Source organism: Myxine glutinosa, chromosome 6 (assembly GCF_964187855.1).
Source record: "Myxine glutinosa chromosome 6, kmMyxGlut1.1, whole genome shotgun sequence".
NCBI classification, from domain to species: Eukaryota; Metazoa; Chordata; class Myxini; order Myxiniformes; family Myxinidae; genus Myxine; species Myxine glutinosa.
This window is the reverse complement of record NC_136266.1, coordinates 69113623-69130374: the sequence shown is the minus strand read 5'-3', so window position 1 is coordinate 69130374 and position 16752 is coordinate 69113623. Positions and strand designations below refer to the sequence as shown.

Genomic DNA, 16752 nt, shown 5'->3' with positions numbered 1-16752 from the left:
TCGGCGAGTTCGATACACCAGCGAGTGATTTTCTCATTATTAATGCGTTGAGCATGTAGGGTGTCGTACATGAATGCTATGCTTTGTTTGTCCGTGATGATTTGGAAGCATCGCCCGAGTAAGTACGGTCGCCATCGCCGAATCGACTCAACGATGGCGTACGCTTCCTTTTCGACAGACGAATGCCTCCGCTCAGCGGAGGTGAGAGTCTGCGAAAAGAAAGCCACCGGGCGCCCCCCCCTGGGAGAGTGTCGCCGCTATCGCATGATCCGAGGCATCACTTTCTAAGACGAAAGATTCGCTCTCGTCGATCGTCGCCACAGCGGCGCCAGCGATGTCGGCCTTAAGACCTCCGAAGGCTGCCAAGGCAGCTGGGCCCATGGGGAACGTGTCGCAGGCCACAATGGGGTGGAACTTCGCAGATAAATTTTGCACCCACTTCGAATAGTGGGCGAACAGCCCGAGAGCGCACTTCAGTGAAGCTCGATCGCTAGGCGGAGCCATATCGTGCAAAGGTCGCAGACGCTCTTTATCTGGAGAGACAGAGCCATGGGTCACGGTGTACCCCAGAAGATCTATCGTGCGTAGAGAGTAACAACACTTAGCCTCATTCATGGTTAGGCGATACCTCTGCGCGACCTCGAGGAAGCGCTTCAGATTAGCATCATGATGCCCCTGGTCATACCCACAAACCGTAAGATTGTCCAGATATACAAAGACATCTGTCAAGTTCTCCTTAGTAATGAGGTCGTCCATAGCCCTCTGAAAACAGGCGACCCCGTTCGTCACCCCCAAAAGGTAATCGGGTGAACTGGTATAACCTTTGACCCGATTCAAAGGCGGTATAGATGCGATCAGCCCTCGAGATGGGGATCTGATGATACGCGCTACGCAGATCGAGAGTGCTGTAGACTGAGTACTGGGCCACCTGTCGTACCAGCGTGTCCATCCCCGGTAACGGGTAGGCCTCTAGCTGTGTAAAGCGATTAACCGTCTGTGAATAGTCGATTACCATGCATCGGCGATGGGCTTCACTTCGCACCACTAAGACCTGGGCCCGCCACGGCGACCGGCTAGGTTCTATGATACACTCCTTTAAGAGCTGGGCCGTTTCTTCCGCAATGAATTGCGCGTCCGCTCGTGAGTAGCGCCGTGATTTCACCGCTACAGGAGTGCAGTCAGTGGTCAGGTTGGGGAACAGCGAAAGAGGCTCAATTTCCATTTTCGCTAGTGCACACACAGCAAGAGTGTCAGTCCCACCGAATTCCATTTCCAATCGTCCATGCCGCTTAAGAAAATCGTGTCCTAACAGGATGTCGGCACATAAAGCAGGCAAGACCATGAGATGTACATCTGGAAACATGCGTCCCTTTATCACACGTTTCAATCGACATTCCCCTTTAGTGTTGAGCCGAAGGCCCTGGGAGGCCATGAAGATCTGTCGTGTTGTCCCGAGGACCGGCCACCCATGTTGACCCACCAGTCATTGATCGATAAAACTATCCGTAGACCCCGTGTCGACCAAAGCCCGTGCAAAAATGCCTTCGACCATGAGTGGAATAATGGCCTGAGCAAGGCCGGAAGATCCAGCAGGTATTGTGCCACCCGGGCGAAAAGATCGCGCCTCGCGTGTGGAGCCCACGCCAGCTGCAGTTTTCCGGTCGTTTGAGCGGCCTCCGGAGGGCCCTCTTGTCAAAGGCATATTTGGAGCTTCAGGAGCTTGTAGTCCGCACGAGCAGCTGTCAGAGGGCGCTCGTGTCACGCGAGAAGGATCGCCGCCAACTGTAGTTTCACGTGCTGAGGCAAGAGCATGTAGTTCGTACGTGCTGCCGTCATAGGGTGCTCGTGTCACGTGCATTGTTTGCGTCAAAGCGGGAGCTTGTCGTTTGTTTGAGTTGCCTTTGGTGGGCGTTCGGATTCCAGTCAAGGACGGTCACTCCACGGTCGGTCGTGTTCGCGCCATTTGTTTTGGCGGCCCGATGTATCTAACAAAGGTCGAGCGTGCAGCCAGGGGCCCACGAGGAGGAGGACCGCTCATCAAAGTCGGGTGAGGCGCCCCGCTCAGTGCTCGGTCCGTTGGCTCGGCGATAAGCCCATTCAAGGTCGCGCAAGTTCGTGCGCCCCGTGCGGTCTTCCGACAGACTTTTGCAAAATGTCCTTTAGTCGAACACAAATGGCATATTGCTTCCCGAGCCGGACACGCTGACGTGGGATGCTGTCGGTTGCCACAGAAGTAACATGTTGCATTTCGTCCAGGCCTTGGCCTGGCCGCCGTGGCTGCCGCCAGGCCGGAATCCGAGTCCATCTCGGGATTGGCCAGGGGCTCCGCTAGCGTGGTCGGGTCCGCTCCCGTATCCTCGGCGGTAGCCCTCTCCGGTCGCGTGAGTTGAGAGGTCCCCGCGACGACCCGTGTGTGGTCATAGGCGGTAGATTGTTCCCGGGCCTCAGTGTAGACGTGAGCCACCCATAGAGCCTCCGCGAACGTCAGGTCAGCTGTCTCCAAAAGTCTGAGCCTGAGAGCGGGAGAGCCAATCCCAGAGACGAAAGCGTCTCAGACAAGATCGTCCTGGACTTGCTCGTGAGTGCGGACCTCTTGGGTACTATCCGCTAGTAGTTGTCGTAGCTCCTGGGCGAAGCGGTCTATAGTCTCAGTGGGCTGTTGCTGCTGCGATGAGAGCAGATACCTGGTGTATACCATGCTCCATTTCTTAATGTAAATACGCTTTAGCTCCGCCAGAGCGGCATCGTACGTCGTACATCGTCCGATGCTCCTGTAGACGTGGTGGTCCACTTTAGTCTGCAGAACGTCCAGTTTCGTTTCCGCAGTGGGAACGGTCTCCTGGGCTTTGAACTGGTTCTCCAGTGTCCTGAGCCAGTGAGCTAACTCCGAGCCAGAATCCGCAGCTTGTGGGTCTGCGCTGAAGATCGGTACATGGATCATCCTGTGTCCCGCCATTTCCATAGATCTTGATTGAGATTAAGTGTTGTGAAAATAAACCAAGTCCACAACTTTGTCCCATAGGTAGGTTTAATCTCAATCAGATCTCTAGCATCATCCTGCAAAATACAATCATGCAATAGATATCAGGATCTTGGCATCACATATGGAGGATCGATTATATTAGTCAATGCAAGCAAGCCTAGAATATCCGCATGTACGTACCATCCGAGTCTGACAATTGAAGTTGAAAACTTAAGTTGAAAAAAAAAATTCCCAAAAAAATTCCCCCCCAAAAAGAGGAAGAAATTGGAAATTTTTTCAAAAAAAATACCCTTAGGACATACCGACGGGAGAGGTATGTGCATACCAGAAGTTTGGTACGATTTCACAAAAGTTTGAGAAAGTAGTTCAGTGACAAGACAACACAAGACAAGACAACACATGACAGGACAGACGCTGCACAGATATATATATAGATGTATATATATATATGATTAGTACTTAAACGATTTTTAAGCCTACCAAAAATCTGTGTTCAGTTATGGCTTTGAATGGAACGTTGAGAAAAAGATTTATCGTGAGAGAAGAGCAGAGGGACAATTTAAGTAATAAACAAGGACAATAATTAACAAATTCATTCATTGTAACAGTCCCCTTGAAGAAGTTCAGTCATTCAAACTCCTGAGTCTCACTACATCAGCCATTATCTTTCTTGGGCAAACCGCATTTAAAAGTTGGACTCAAAAGCTAGCTGTCGACTGGGCATCCTCCATCGTACAAAGTCCTTCCTTCATCTTTGGCACAACTGAACTCCTGTCCACCTACATACAAGGCCTTCATCTGCAGCTTTGATGGAGTCCTGCTATCCTCTCTGGGCTGACTCCCCCTGCCTCACATCTTGCTGAGCTTGACGCCATGAAACCAAAACCTTAAAGATAATTGGAATCTCCCATGATGAAGCTGGGTGGATGGGCCGATCACTTTGCCATCGCAGACAAGTTGCTGGTATCTCTGTCTTCTGCCATCTCCTTTCTGGTCTTGCATCCTCTGCTCTTTCTGTTTTTTTTGTCCTTTCCCTCAGGTTCCTGCAAAGCGCACATGGTCCACTAGCAACCCCATCCAGGGAAACTACCTAATTCCAGGATCACCGCTCTCCTGCACTCCTATTCCTTCCTCTATTTTTCCACACTTGTGGATCCAACTTTCATGTTCTCTACAATCTCATTCTTCCCTCCAGGTCTTCAAGACGGTTGTTCACCAACATCTCAGATCATCCCCAAACCAAATCCATGATCTTTTCTACCCTCGTTAACCCCTCCCAAGCCCTCCCCCTTACAAGCTTCCCCTTCCTGGGTTTTCCCTCTGTATCCACATTGTCCACCTGATGCATCCTCCCCTACTCTTCATTTCTCCCCAAACCCGTTGTTTTTTTTCCAAGCCTCCCTCTATTTTGTCTATAAACTCAGCTGCCAGTGTCCCTCCCCCCACCCCGTCCCACCTCGACCTCCACCTCCTTGTACTGTTCCTTTTGGTCCTCTTCCATCTAGCCTTGACTCTGTATCCATAAACGAAAAAGGGATAACATCAATGAAAGCGGGAGGTAAAATTTAAAATGCTCATCAATGCTGTTTGGTGAGAATGTGTGTGGAGTTTCAAAATACTGTCAGAGGTTTTTCTGTGATGTGGTTTCTGGCTCTGTGATGTGGTTTTTTACCCTCGCCAGAAGAGAGGTTATTGCATTTGGGTCCGTTTGCTTGTTTGTCTGTCTGTCTGTGTCTGTTTGTTTGTCTGTCTGTGTCTGGTTGTTTGTCTTTCTGTGTCTGGTTGTTTATCCGCACAGAATGTGTGTGCTTTTCAATGCAACCATTGGTCCGTTTGACAATAAATTTTCACTATCGGAGTGCCTCCTCCTGTATAATTTTTAAATGATAATTATGGTGTCAGAGATCACGTGGTACGGGCGCCATCTTGGAAAAACCGAAAAACTTTGCACCGATATATCTTTGAAACCGCTCCATGGAAAAAATGAAACATGACTTTATCAAGTACTCCTCATGGGGAACAACATATATTCATGATGTCCTCAAGTGCCTTCATTATGATGTCATAATTAGAGAAGTACAATGCTTGATCTGATCAGTTTGAAATTTCCTCAACATTATCTACATTATGGTGTCCCCTCCAAAGATTGTACAGGAGAATTAAATTGATGACGTCATCAGTCACATGGTTCGGCAACCATATTGGATTGAACATAGATCTACGTAGTCAATAAACCACACAAACACAGCAGCTAATAAACACCGCACAAAATATACTTCCTGGCGAGGGTCTGCAATCTCTGCTTGCTCTTTCTTGTTCAAAGAGTACATTTGATACAACCCTATACCATTCGTAGACCTGCAGACTGCAGTCAACGTGATCATGAGTACCTTTGAGGGGGGTTTGAGGTTCTGAAATTGTAATTGTTCATATAAAAGCGCAGGTGTTAGAGATCGCATGAACAAGATCCTGGTCGGAGGGCAACTGGGGATCTTTTCACCAATTAATTTCACAAATTCCTGGTTAAAGGTTTGAAAGAAAGAAGAGATGTTTGTGAATTAACATCGAGGTGGTTTCATGACCATTCCATAACAACTGGAAGTTTCACCAAATGGTGTCATTAACCCAAAGGTTACCAAATTATTTCTTCAGTATTTGGTTCTGAAGGTTGTCAAATAATCTGTCTGTCAATGTTGCAGGTGCGGCCCAATGGACAATGGAAAATGGAATCTACTGCATTATTTTGCCTGCAAAGGAGAACTTCTGCATTCTTTCTGCAAGGCAGAACTTGAGCAACCATTAAAACTATTACCGTACCGGGGGTATCACTTTACACCACAGATATGCATCTTCCTGTCGAGCAATTGCTGTTTAGGAGTAAGGTGGAGGACAAATAATATCCAGATTTGAGTTCTACTTTCTGCAAAGCGAGTTCAGACCCAACAGATAATTTTCTACCAAGTTCCAATTTTTCTTGTATATCTCAAAAATGTTTTGATAATATTAATTCCAGAAGTGAAGTAATATAACAATAATAGAATATTATTATAACCAAATGAGAAAGGTGGACAATGCAGTAACAAGCAGTGACGTCTGTTCCTTCACGTGATCATTTACAAATACTTTGTGTAACATGTCTGGTCAAAAACTTTTCATTCCTTCATGATGATTTATTTGTTTCTATGCTGCACAATTTAACATTTGGTTGTAAAAAATATTTTATTATGATTATATCGTTCTGGAAGATGTAGAAACAGCATCACAACTAGTTCGGTTTGCGTATTCACAAAGGGACAGGGGAGACCATTGTAATCTGTCTTTGTGTCAGTGTGTGTGTGAGTCTACACACAGATCAATTTTCATATAGATTATTAATTCCTAATTCCACAGTAATATATATGTACACCCTTGTGAGGTTCTGCATTTTTAAACACACAATATTGTTGTTTTGTTCAATGGCTGGGAATGATCCGTGGATCCTTCAATCAGGGCAGCGATTTGAACATTCAGACAGTGTCGTAGCACACAATGGCCCACTCATTTTGAACGATACTTTAATGTCCACTCGTGATTGTTATCCCATGGAACAGGTGACAATGTCCCCTTGATCGGCAGTATGCTCAAGCATGCAACGCCCTATATGTGAAGCACCAATATGTTAGATTAGGAATCAAACGAGACAAGATGGGCCAAAGGTGAGTTCACTACCTCAAAACTATCCTGCCATCCTCAATATTTTAATTGAAAAGGATAAACAATAATGGAAAGCTGCTCCATCTTGCTGGTACAAGGTGTTGTTTTGGAAGCTACTCCAGTCGGACAAATGCACGTGGTAGATTTCGGTGCGTACATTTCAATTTACAATATCTGAATGCATGGCAAGAGAGTGTTTCATCCTTATTATTTTGTTCACTTTTGAAAAAAGACAAAGGGAGGAAAATGGGATTGAGAAAGGAGAACATTTTTATTGGAATATGCCTGAGCATGTTTGCATGCCACCAAAGGGAGCTGTCATAGCTGATTGTACATGGTGATCCAAAATCGTACATGGTGATCCAAAAACCTTTAGAGGTTAGGAAGGGATCTGCACATCGAGATTAAATTGGTTTGGTGAGGAGTGAGAGAGAAAGTATGTGTTGAGGTGAGTGATGGAGATGGGGCAGCCATGGTGAAGAAGAATGCCGAAGACCAGATGGAAGGATGTTGCTGGTGAGAGATTTCAAAGTTGTGGGATTGAAAGAAGAATGGGCAATTGACAGGAGGATATGGAGTAGGGTGATCAATCAGCATTGTGGCAACCCAATCCTAAATATATTTGGAAAAGCCAAAAGAAAAATACAAAGAAGAAAATACATAAAATGTCAGCCCCCACTGTGGTTTTAGTAATTTTGCTCTACGGAGTTAAAGGCTGTCAGTCGGCCATCATTGGTTGGATGACGAAACAAAATCTCCTGCATATGTATACTCATGTATTGTCTTTGTGCCAAGTTTGAAGAAAATCGGTCCATGCATGTCTGGGAAATGGATGAGGAAACGTTTAAGTAACAAAATGGCCACCACTCGGCCATCTTGGATCTGATCTGAAAACAATGATGTGAATATGTTACCCATCATTCATTATCTGTGTGCCAAATTTGAAAAGATTCAGGAAATGCATGTCCGAGAGATAGTTGAGGACGTGGTCAATATTGTGTTTTTTACAACTAAAATGTCAGCCAGTCTATCAGTCGGCCATTTTCATTCAATCACAAAACAAAGTGAAGTGCACGTATATTCTGCATGTGTTGTGCTAGAGCCAAGTTTGAACAAAATCAGACCATATATGTTAAAGAATGGTTGGAGACACGTTTAAGTAACAAAATGGCCGCCGTTCGGCCATATTGGAATTTTTTGGGGGTAGACAAGATTGATGCTCATGTAAGAGCTAGCACATTGAACACAAAAAACAAACGGACACATAAAACATACTAGTACCCTACTGCAAAGCCGCAATGAGCCGGCGAAGCCAAAGCCTCTTGCCACTATTTTACCCATCACTATGACATAAGTAGGTTAGGTAGTTGGTAGTAGGTAGGTGTAGTAGGTACTGCAGGGCAAAGGGGGGCATTAACCTCCAAGGGGCATTAGGCTCCACTACATTGTAAATCTTGAAGGTAAATATAATGCATTTACAATGTAGTGGAGCCTAATGCCCCCTGGAGCTTAATGCCCCCCTTCGCCCTACCTGTTAAGACTTGGTAAAAGAGAAGAGCAGACAATCCTCCCCAATACCTACATACAATAAATGTCACAAGAAGCTTAAGGAAGTAACTATACGATGTGCTAGCTCAGGGCCTATTTTAAGAAATTTTAACTGGGCTTAACATACGTTTTCACAGTATGTGTGTCGTCTTCTAAGTTCAGTCGCTGTCAGGGCTGGTTCTCTCCGGGCACTGCGGCTTCCTCCACCAGAAGAAGTTAGCTTGCAGTAAGATCAGTGCCGACAGATCAGACGATAGCGCCGTTTCAACTGCAATGTGTGACTATCGTAAATCAAACCGAGCTTTCTTTCTTTATGTAAACCGCTTATACCGGTAGGTGCAGGACAACATCATAAATCAGACAAACCTACTGAGCATGGGGGCATGGGATTGAAGCCTAATTCGGCTTTTTAGGTCTACCACTAAAGAAGAGAAAAATTTCGAAAATGCCCCAGAGTCGCGACTATTGTCGCGAAGGGTGCACTAACCGGAAGTTACGTAGTTCTGCGGGCACCTTTTGAACTTTTTCGCAATTTTTTATGCATACTTCCGCATCCGCAAGATGGCAGCCTCCATGGAGCGATTTGGTGCATCAAAGCTTCGAAATTCTCAAAGGATCCAGCAAAATCTGGCTTTTCAACAAAAGATTGTCAATCAAAAAAAGACGGCTGAAACAAACTCCTATTGAACTTTTTCGCAATTGTTTGTGCATAATTCCGCATCCGCAAGATAGCGGCCTCCATGGAGCAATTTGGTGCGTCAAAGCTTCGAAATTCTCAATGGATCCAGCAAAATCTGGCTTTTCAACATTAGATTGTGAATCAAAAAAAGACGGGTGAAACAAACTCTTATTGAACTTTTTCGCAATTGTTTATGCACACTTCCGCATCCGCAAGATGACGGCCTCCATGGATCGATTTGGTGTGTCAAAGCTTCGAAATTCTCAAAGGATCCTGCAAAATCTGGCTTTTCAACATAAGATTGTGAATCAAAAAAAATAGGGTGAAACAAACTCCTATTGAACTTTTTCGCAATTGTTTGTGCATAATTCCGCATCCGCAAGATAGCGGCCTCCATGGAGCAATTTGGTGCGTCAAAGCTTCGAAATTCTCAATGGATCCAGCAAAATCTGGCTTTTCAACATTAGATTGTGAATCAAAAAAAGACGGGTGAAACAAACTCCTATTGAACTTTTTCGCAATTGTTTATGCACACTTCCGCACCCGCAAGATGGCGGCCTCCATGGAGCGACTTGGTGCGTCAAAGCTTCGAAATTCTCAAAGGATCCTGCAAAATCTGGCTTTTCATTTGAGATTGTGAATCAAAAAAAGACGGGTGAAACAAACTCTTATTGAACTTTTTCGCAATTGCTTATGCATACTTCCGCATCCGCAAGATGGCGGCCTCCATGGAGCGATTTGGTGCGTCCAAGCTTCGAAATTCTCAAAGGATCCTGCAAAATCTGGCTTTTCAACATAAGATTGTGAATGAAAAAATGACGGGTGAAACAAATTCCTATTGAAAATTTTCGCAATTTTTTATGCATACTTCCGCATCCGCAAGATGGCGGCCTCCATGGAGCGATTTGGTGCGTCAAAGCTTCAAAATTCTCAAAGGATCCAGCAAAATCTGGCTTTTCAACAAAAGATTGTCAATCAAAAAAAGACAGGTGAAACAAACTCCTATTGAACTTTTTCGCAATTGTTTATGCACACTTCCGCATCCGCAAGATGGCGGCCCCCATGGAGCGATTTGGTGCGTCAAAGCTTCGAAATTCTCAAAGGATCCAGCAAAATCTGGCTTTTCAACATAAGATTGTGAATCAAAAAAAATAGGGTGAAACAAACTCCGATTGAACTTTTTCGCAATTGTTTGTGCATAATTCCGCATCCGCAAGATGGCGGCCTCCATGGACCGATTTGGTGCGTCAAAGCTTCGAAATTCTCAAAGGATCCAGCAAAATCTGGCTTTTCAACATAAGATTGTGAATCAAAAAAAGACAGGCGAAACAAACTCCGATTGAAACTTTTCGCAATTTTTTATGCATACTTCCGCATCCACAAAATAGCGGCCTCCATGGATCGATTTGGTGCGTCAAAGCTTCGAAATTCTCAAAGGATCCAGCAAAATCTGGCTTTTCAACATAAGATTGTGAATCAAAAACAGACGGGTGAAACAAACTCCTATTGAACCTTTTCGCAATAATTGTTTGTGCATACTTCCGCATCCGCAAGATGGCGGCCTCCATGGAGCGATTTGGTGCGTCCAAGCTTCGAAATTCTCAAAGGATCCTGCAAAATCTGGCTTTTCAACATAAGATTGTGAATCAAAAAATGACGGGTGAAACAAATTCCTTTTGAAATTTTTCGAAATTGTTAATGCATACTTCCACATCCGCAAGATGGCGGCCTCCATGGAGCGATTTGGTGCGTCAAAGCATCGAAATTCTCAGGATCCTGCAAAATCTGGCTTTTCAACAAAAGATTGTGAATAAAAAAAGACGGGTGAAACAAACTCCTATTGAACTTTTTCGCAATTGTTTATGCATACTTCCGCATCCGCAAGATGGCGGCCTCCATGGAGCGATTTGGTGCGACAAAGCTTCAAAAGTCTCAAAGGATCCTGCAAAATCTGGCTTTTCAACATAAGATTGTGAATCAAAAAAAGATGGGTGAAACAAATTCCTATTGAAATTTTTCGAAATTGTTAATGCATACCTCCGCATCCACAAGATGGCGGCCTCCATGGTGTGATTTGGTGCGTCAACGCTTCGAAATTCTCAAAGGATCCAGCAACATCTGGCTTTTCAACTTAATACGTACGCGTTCATTCACAACACCGGCTTCGCCGGCTATAATAAAAGGAGTGGGAGACAAGATGGGGAGAGAGAGGGAAGCACACAAGTACAACAGTGGAGAACAGAGACATCGGGAGATCAGTGGGAGGGAGAGGGATTGGGGGAGGGGGGAGAGGTATAAAACACATGGAGTGCTAGGACTTCCAGGAATGAAGTTGGTATTTCAAAAAAGTGGATCTGGGGTGAATTAACGGGGGTAGAAAAGATCAAGATTTTGGATGGGGGAAGATAAGAGATGGTGGTGAACAGCTGTTTTAAAGACCTGGAGGGAGGAGTGGGACTGAAGAGAGTGAGGGAGTTTGTTCCAGATTTGGGAGAAAAGGGGAATGAAAGAGTGAAGGTGAGCATAGAGTCTTGATTTTGTCAATTTCACAAGAAGAGGGTTTCTGGCAGTTCTTGTGAGACCTGAAGGAATATTTGATCTGATCTTGAAAGAAAATGACGCGCATATGTAAGCCATATATGTAGCCAGGGACAAAAGAGTTAAAGACCTGTTATTGTCAGTCTATATCACCCAGTGCTGAGATTACACCTGTTCACTTATATTAATGTCGATTCTGCCTCTTTGCATAATTTTATTTTACAAAAGATATCACTTTATGCTAGAGAGTGTGGAACACACCTGCGAACTTGTTATGCTCACCTTCCTGCTCCCTTTTTTTTCCACACCCATTTTAGGCTTAGATCCCCAAGAAATTGTGAAACGCTATGTGGAAAAACACGAGATCTTCAAAATCTTTCTAGTAAGTAAATTGGGAGTCTGTAAAATAAAAACTTCAATTCATTATATCGTAAAATGTGCTGAGTGAATCGTCAGTGCTTATTTGCTTACTTGCTTTGCTCATTTGCTATTTGCTTACTTTAAAATCTTAACTTGCTTACTTGCTTACAATTCTGTCATGCGTGACGGTATGTGGCGCCTCGTGCAGGAACTCACAGCATTTTCTTCTTTCCTGGACACTGACTGATTGCCATCCAGGTGGTTTGTATCTCACTCATCTGCTTTTCCACCATATGCTGCAGGTCTCTGAAGGTCATCCAACCCTCCTTCATCCTTAAGGCTTCCAGTGTATCACTCTTTTTTGATGTTATTTGCAACGATGACATCATCAGTGAAGTGGTATTCCACCAATAAATAATTGGTTGAATCAAAATCCTTATCCAAAAAATCTGAAACAATACATATATCTGATCTACGACTCGATGTGAGACAATAATTAAATTTATGATGGCGTCAGTCATGTGGTCTGGTGTCCATAATGGATTGAAAATAAAAACGTTTAAAAAAACCTTTTTCTCCAGCACCGCTTAACAGATCGATGCAAAACTTTATACATATGATTGACGAGTATTGGGGAATATGGTTTGAATTTGTATAAGTGACTTTTTGCTGATTTACGAGTATTTTTTAAGAGTTTTTTTTTGGATACAAAGTCGACGCTCATGTAAGACCTGACACATAAAACACATAAAAACATAAACAGAAACACATGAAACATATCATAAAGGGAGTGGGAGAGAAGAGGTGGGAGAGAGAGGAAAGCACAACAACAGTAGAGAACAGGGACATCGGTAGATCTGTGGAAGGGTGAGGGCTGGGGCGGGATACACGGTACAAACAAGATGGACACTACGAGGAATTTCAGGAGAGAAAACGGAATTTTAAAAAGGTAGATTTGGGGTGTATTCATGGGGATAGAACAAAACAAGGTTTTGGATGGGGAAGATAACAGATGGTGGTGAACAGCTGTTTTAAAAATCTGGAGGGAGGAGTGGGATTGAAGAGAGTGTGGGAGTTTGTTTCAGATGCCGGAGAAAAGAGGAATGAAAGAGTGAAGGTGAGCAGCGAATCTTGATTTTGGCCGTTTCACAAGAAGAGGGTTGCTAACAGATCTTGTGCGTCCTGCAGGAATATTTAGGGGACAGAGCACAGAGAGAGCTGGGGGAGCAAGGTCGGAGAGCAGTCGGTAGAAGACAGAAAGACAACCAACCTGCCTGCAGTGAGAGAGTGAAAGGCCCTCGGAGGTAGCTTCATCATGCGAGATTCCAATGATTCTGAAAGCTTTGGATTCTACAGTGTGAAACCGAGCTAGGTGTGAGGGAGAAGCCACATTGGAAATGTGGTTTTCCCTGGAAAGATCATGGCAGAAAGTGACACCCAAAAGCTTGGGTGATGGAACTTCTTCGAGAAGATTGTTGAGAAAGTATATGGCAGGGTATTCCAGACAGTCTTTTCGCTGAGACATAGTAAGAGTGAGATTTGTCAGGATTGAAAGACATGGTCCACTTGTTTGAGCAGTTTGTGATTTTATCCAGGTCTGCAAAGAGTGAGGAGGCTGCAGACTGCCGATCTGAGGGTTGAGATATAGAGCGGCAGAGAGTGGAGTCATCAGCAAAGAGACAGAGAGGATTTTCCAGAGAGTCAGAGAGATCATTGATGAAGACCAGAAAAAGCACACGGCCCAGAACACTGCCATGGAGAACTCCAGCATGAACAGGAAGGGGAGAAGAGAGAAACCCATTCAGGGCCACTCGTTGACTCTGACGGGAGAGGAAGTCCACGAGCCATGTGTGGAGATTTCCATGGATACCATAAGAGGAGAGTTTGGTGAGCAGGGCGGGGTGCCAGACCATATCGAAGGCACGAGCTATGTCAAGGGAGATGGCTCTGATTTCCTGTTTGGTATTGAGTTCACTTTACGTGCCCACCATCATGCATTTTGGACCAACTGTCTCAGCCCAGTGAGTTGTAAATCCATAGGTACTACACATAACTCATTTGTCATAAGGAAGCAAAATGAATGTCATGTATGGTGCACCTAATTGTAAATGTAAAAAAGAACTCATATAAATTTACCCAGTTTTGTTCACTTATTGTAACTCTTGTGCATGGTTTTTGTTCAAATTTCCATAGCAGATCACAGAAACCTTGCTGAATGAGCAGCCAGACGACCCCCTCAAGAGCATTCTGGAGCAGGTGAGTCAGTGGTAAGGGGAGATGAGATCAGATTGAACACCAGTTTGAATTTAAAACATTCCAGGCCTTGAGAAAAGGCCTCTGGACATTTACACAATCTTCGTGTGGATATAGATCAAACATTTTAAATATAAATTATTTCTGTTTTGGTACAACCTTGCACAAGGTGAGTATTGCTATCACCATTGCTGGGTATTAATTGTGACTTTGGAATGGGTGTCACTTCTGCATACTTCCGGAAGTTTAGCTTGTTCAAATGATGCATTTCGAACATCAGCCAGAGGAAAACTTAATTTATAAGCAAATTCACGGATTACTTGCACAGGTAGGTCTCCAGAAATGCTTGCTTTTTGTAATTAAAGTTTACATAATTGATTATAGACATGTTGGGGTTGGACATTGGGAGATCTTAACAGGGAGGGTAGGTATTGTTGCGGATCTCGAACGTCAGCTCTCCCCTTATCAAGAGGGGGTGTGGGGGGGGGGGTTAATCCCTTTGTCCTTTTATCTGGCCGACGCGAGTCCTGGAAGTTATACTTTCCTTCCGGCCGGTATTAGGTAGGGTTATTGGTCGACTTAGTCCTAATACCTAATTACTAACACCGACCGTGAAGCAAGGAAATAACTCCCGCCCGGACCACGGCGTTAGTGGACACGCCGAGCGAAGCGAGCCACGATTCGGGCCGTTAACAAGGACTAAACCCGATTATGGTGGTTCCGATCGTGCCACGTTTACCAAATGGAGAAAAGATTGATGCGATCGGATGGAGAGGAAACCAAGAAAATAGGAAGAACAAAGCAATTTATTAACAATTTACAGAAAGAAGAGGAAACGAAAGAAATGTACAGGATAGGAAGAGGAAGAAGAAGCACACAGGGCAGCCTTAAACAGTCTTATCTTGTTCCCTGGACAAACGGGCCCGTCTCACACATACAAACACTCACACTGGGATGGAGATGGTCGGTTGAGGGTCCGGCGATGGCGTCCACCTTGTCCGGTCTCCGACTCATACCGAGCAGATGGATGAAGAACAGCAAGCAGGCTCCACGTGGCATTGGCGCGAACGGACAATTATAATGCGGGGCGAATGGTCGGGCTGGGCTCTGGTGGTTACACTGGCGGCTGCGTATGTAATCCGAATAGGCGCTAACAATGCGCGTTTCTCATACGAGTCCTTTCAGCTGCACTCGCCCCCTCAAGTTATTTGGTTCAACACTCCGGTTTATAACTCAAGTCCTGTAACAATGCCAATGCTGCAGTCCTCCGGTAAGTCCTGTCAATACCACTCTTTCTCATAAGTCCTTTCAATGCGCTCTCTCCCAATAAGTCCTTTCATAAGCCACCCTTCCAACAAGTCCTTTTGCAAAGCACGTTTCCAACCAGTCCTTCAAATGTGCTCTCCCCCAATAAGTCCTGTAAAAGGGCTTTGTGCGCTCGCTTTTATATCTCAAACGCGATTGCTCTGCCAGCCCAAAAGCCACGCCTATCAGGCGATCTTACTTCAGCCCTGGTTGGCTGGTTAAGGCTTACTGGCCCCGCCCTGATGGTTGGGTGACGTGGCCACACCTTCTTCCTGGCCCTCTGCCACCTTTTTCCTGGCCTCACCTCGTGGCTTATCGTGGTGTTGAGCAAGCTCACGGGCAGCGAAGGCTGCTGCTGCTGGCCGAGGAGCATTACAATTGGTAGGGCCATGGGGCACAGACAGGAGGGCGCGCTTAATGGCGTCGCTTGGAGAGGGAGGCTGTCAAAATGGATGGAATGGGGCCTACTCCTTATTTTATTGACACAACGCAGATTCAACTATTGGAAACATGGCCTTATCTATACACATACTAATGAAATAATTGAAATCCTATGATGACCTACGTGTTGCTTGTGGCCTATCTATGGGGTGCTACCTTTAACCTTTAATGATGTCATATTTACAAGAGTGTGCGTTCTCAAAACCGCAATAGTATGCTGGTAGTTTTGTTTTATCAATTCTGGGTATGTGGTCTCCTATAGCAATAAAATGTTCGTTGATTATGTTTCCTGTGTTTTTGTATTGCTGTGGATCATCAGAATCAATACCTGGTATCGATATAGAGGCTGGGGCCTGTGGACCTTGAATAAATGTTTTAATCTGTTTATACCAGCCTGCAGGGTTATCAGATTTTAGTTTGTAAACCCTGGTATTATAATCAATCTTTCTTCGCTTGAGAAATAGATTGTATGGCGTGCAAGTCCTTTTTCATGGACCTCCTTATTATTGAACATCAATACGTCCCTGTGAGTGAGTTTTTATTCACAGCTGAAATTGTAATTTGTGCTTGGAGCTTTTTACATTGCAGAAGATAACAGAAACATGAATATTGTTTTGTAGAATTATCTAGAGCCATAACAATGTTGCATATTCTGTAAAAATGATAAATTAAGCTACATACGAACATGTTAGAAATGTTAAAAGCTAGAAAGAGCTGATGATGGATGACAAAGGGAGATGCAGCTCACTCTGGCAAGTACTCTGGGAGAAGCTGTGGAAAATGCAGGGTCAGCGCTCTGACTTCGGAGATAAGTTCCATGCCCCACCATGTTCGCCCATCTCTTCTTCACGCTGAGACCCGAAGATAAGAATGACTTCCAGCCTGGCCTTATGATGTGATTAATGAGAAACACCTGGGTCTTGGTGTCGGCCTGGCTGCAACTTCAATGACC

At 44.7% G+C, this 16752-nt stretch overlaps 1 long non-coding RNA gene across 1 annotated transcript; it reads right to left on the bottom strand.

The window, feature by feature from the left end:
- Positions 1–239: 239 nt before the first annotated feature.
- On the bottom strand, positions 240–11766 carry LOC137429927 (uncharacterized). The gene is made up of 3 exons (XR_013623816.1): positions 10941–11766; positions 8352–8492; positions 240–3057 (listed from the first exon to the last, which is right to left on the bottom strand). It is a non-coding gene; the product is annotated as an uncharacterized LOC137429927 (long non-coding RNA).
- Between the last annotated feature and the right edge of the window lie 4986 nt (positions 11767–16752).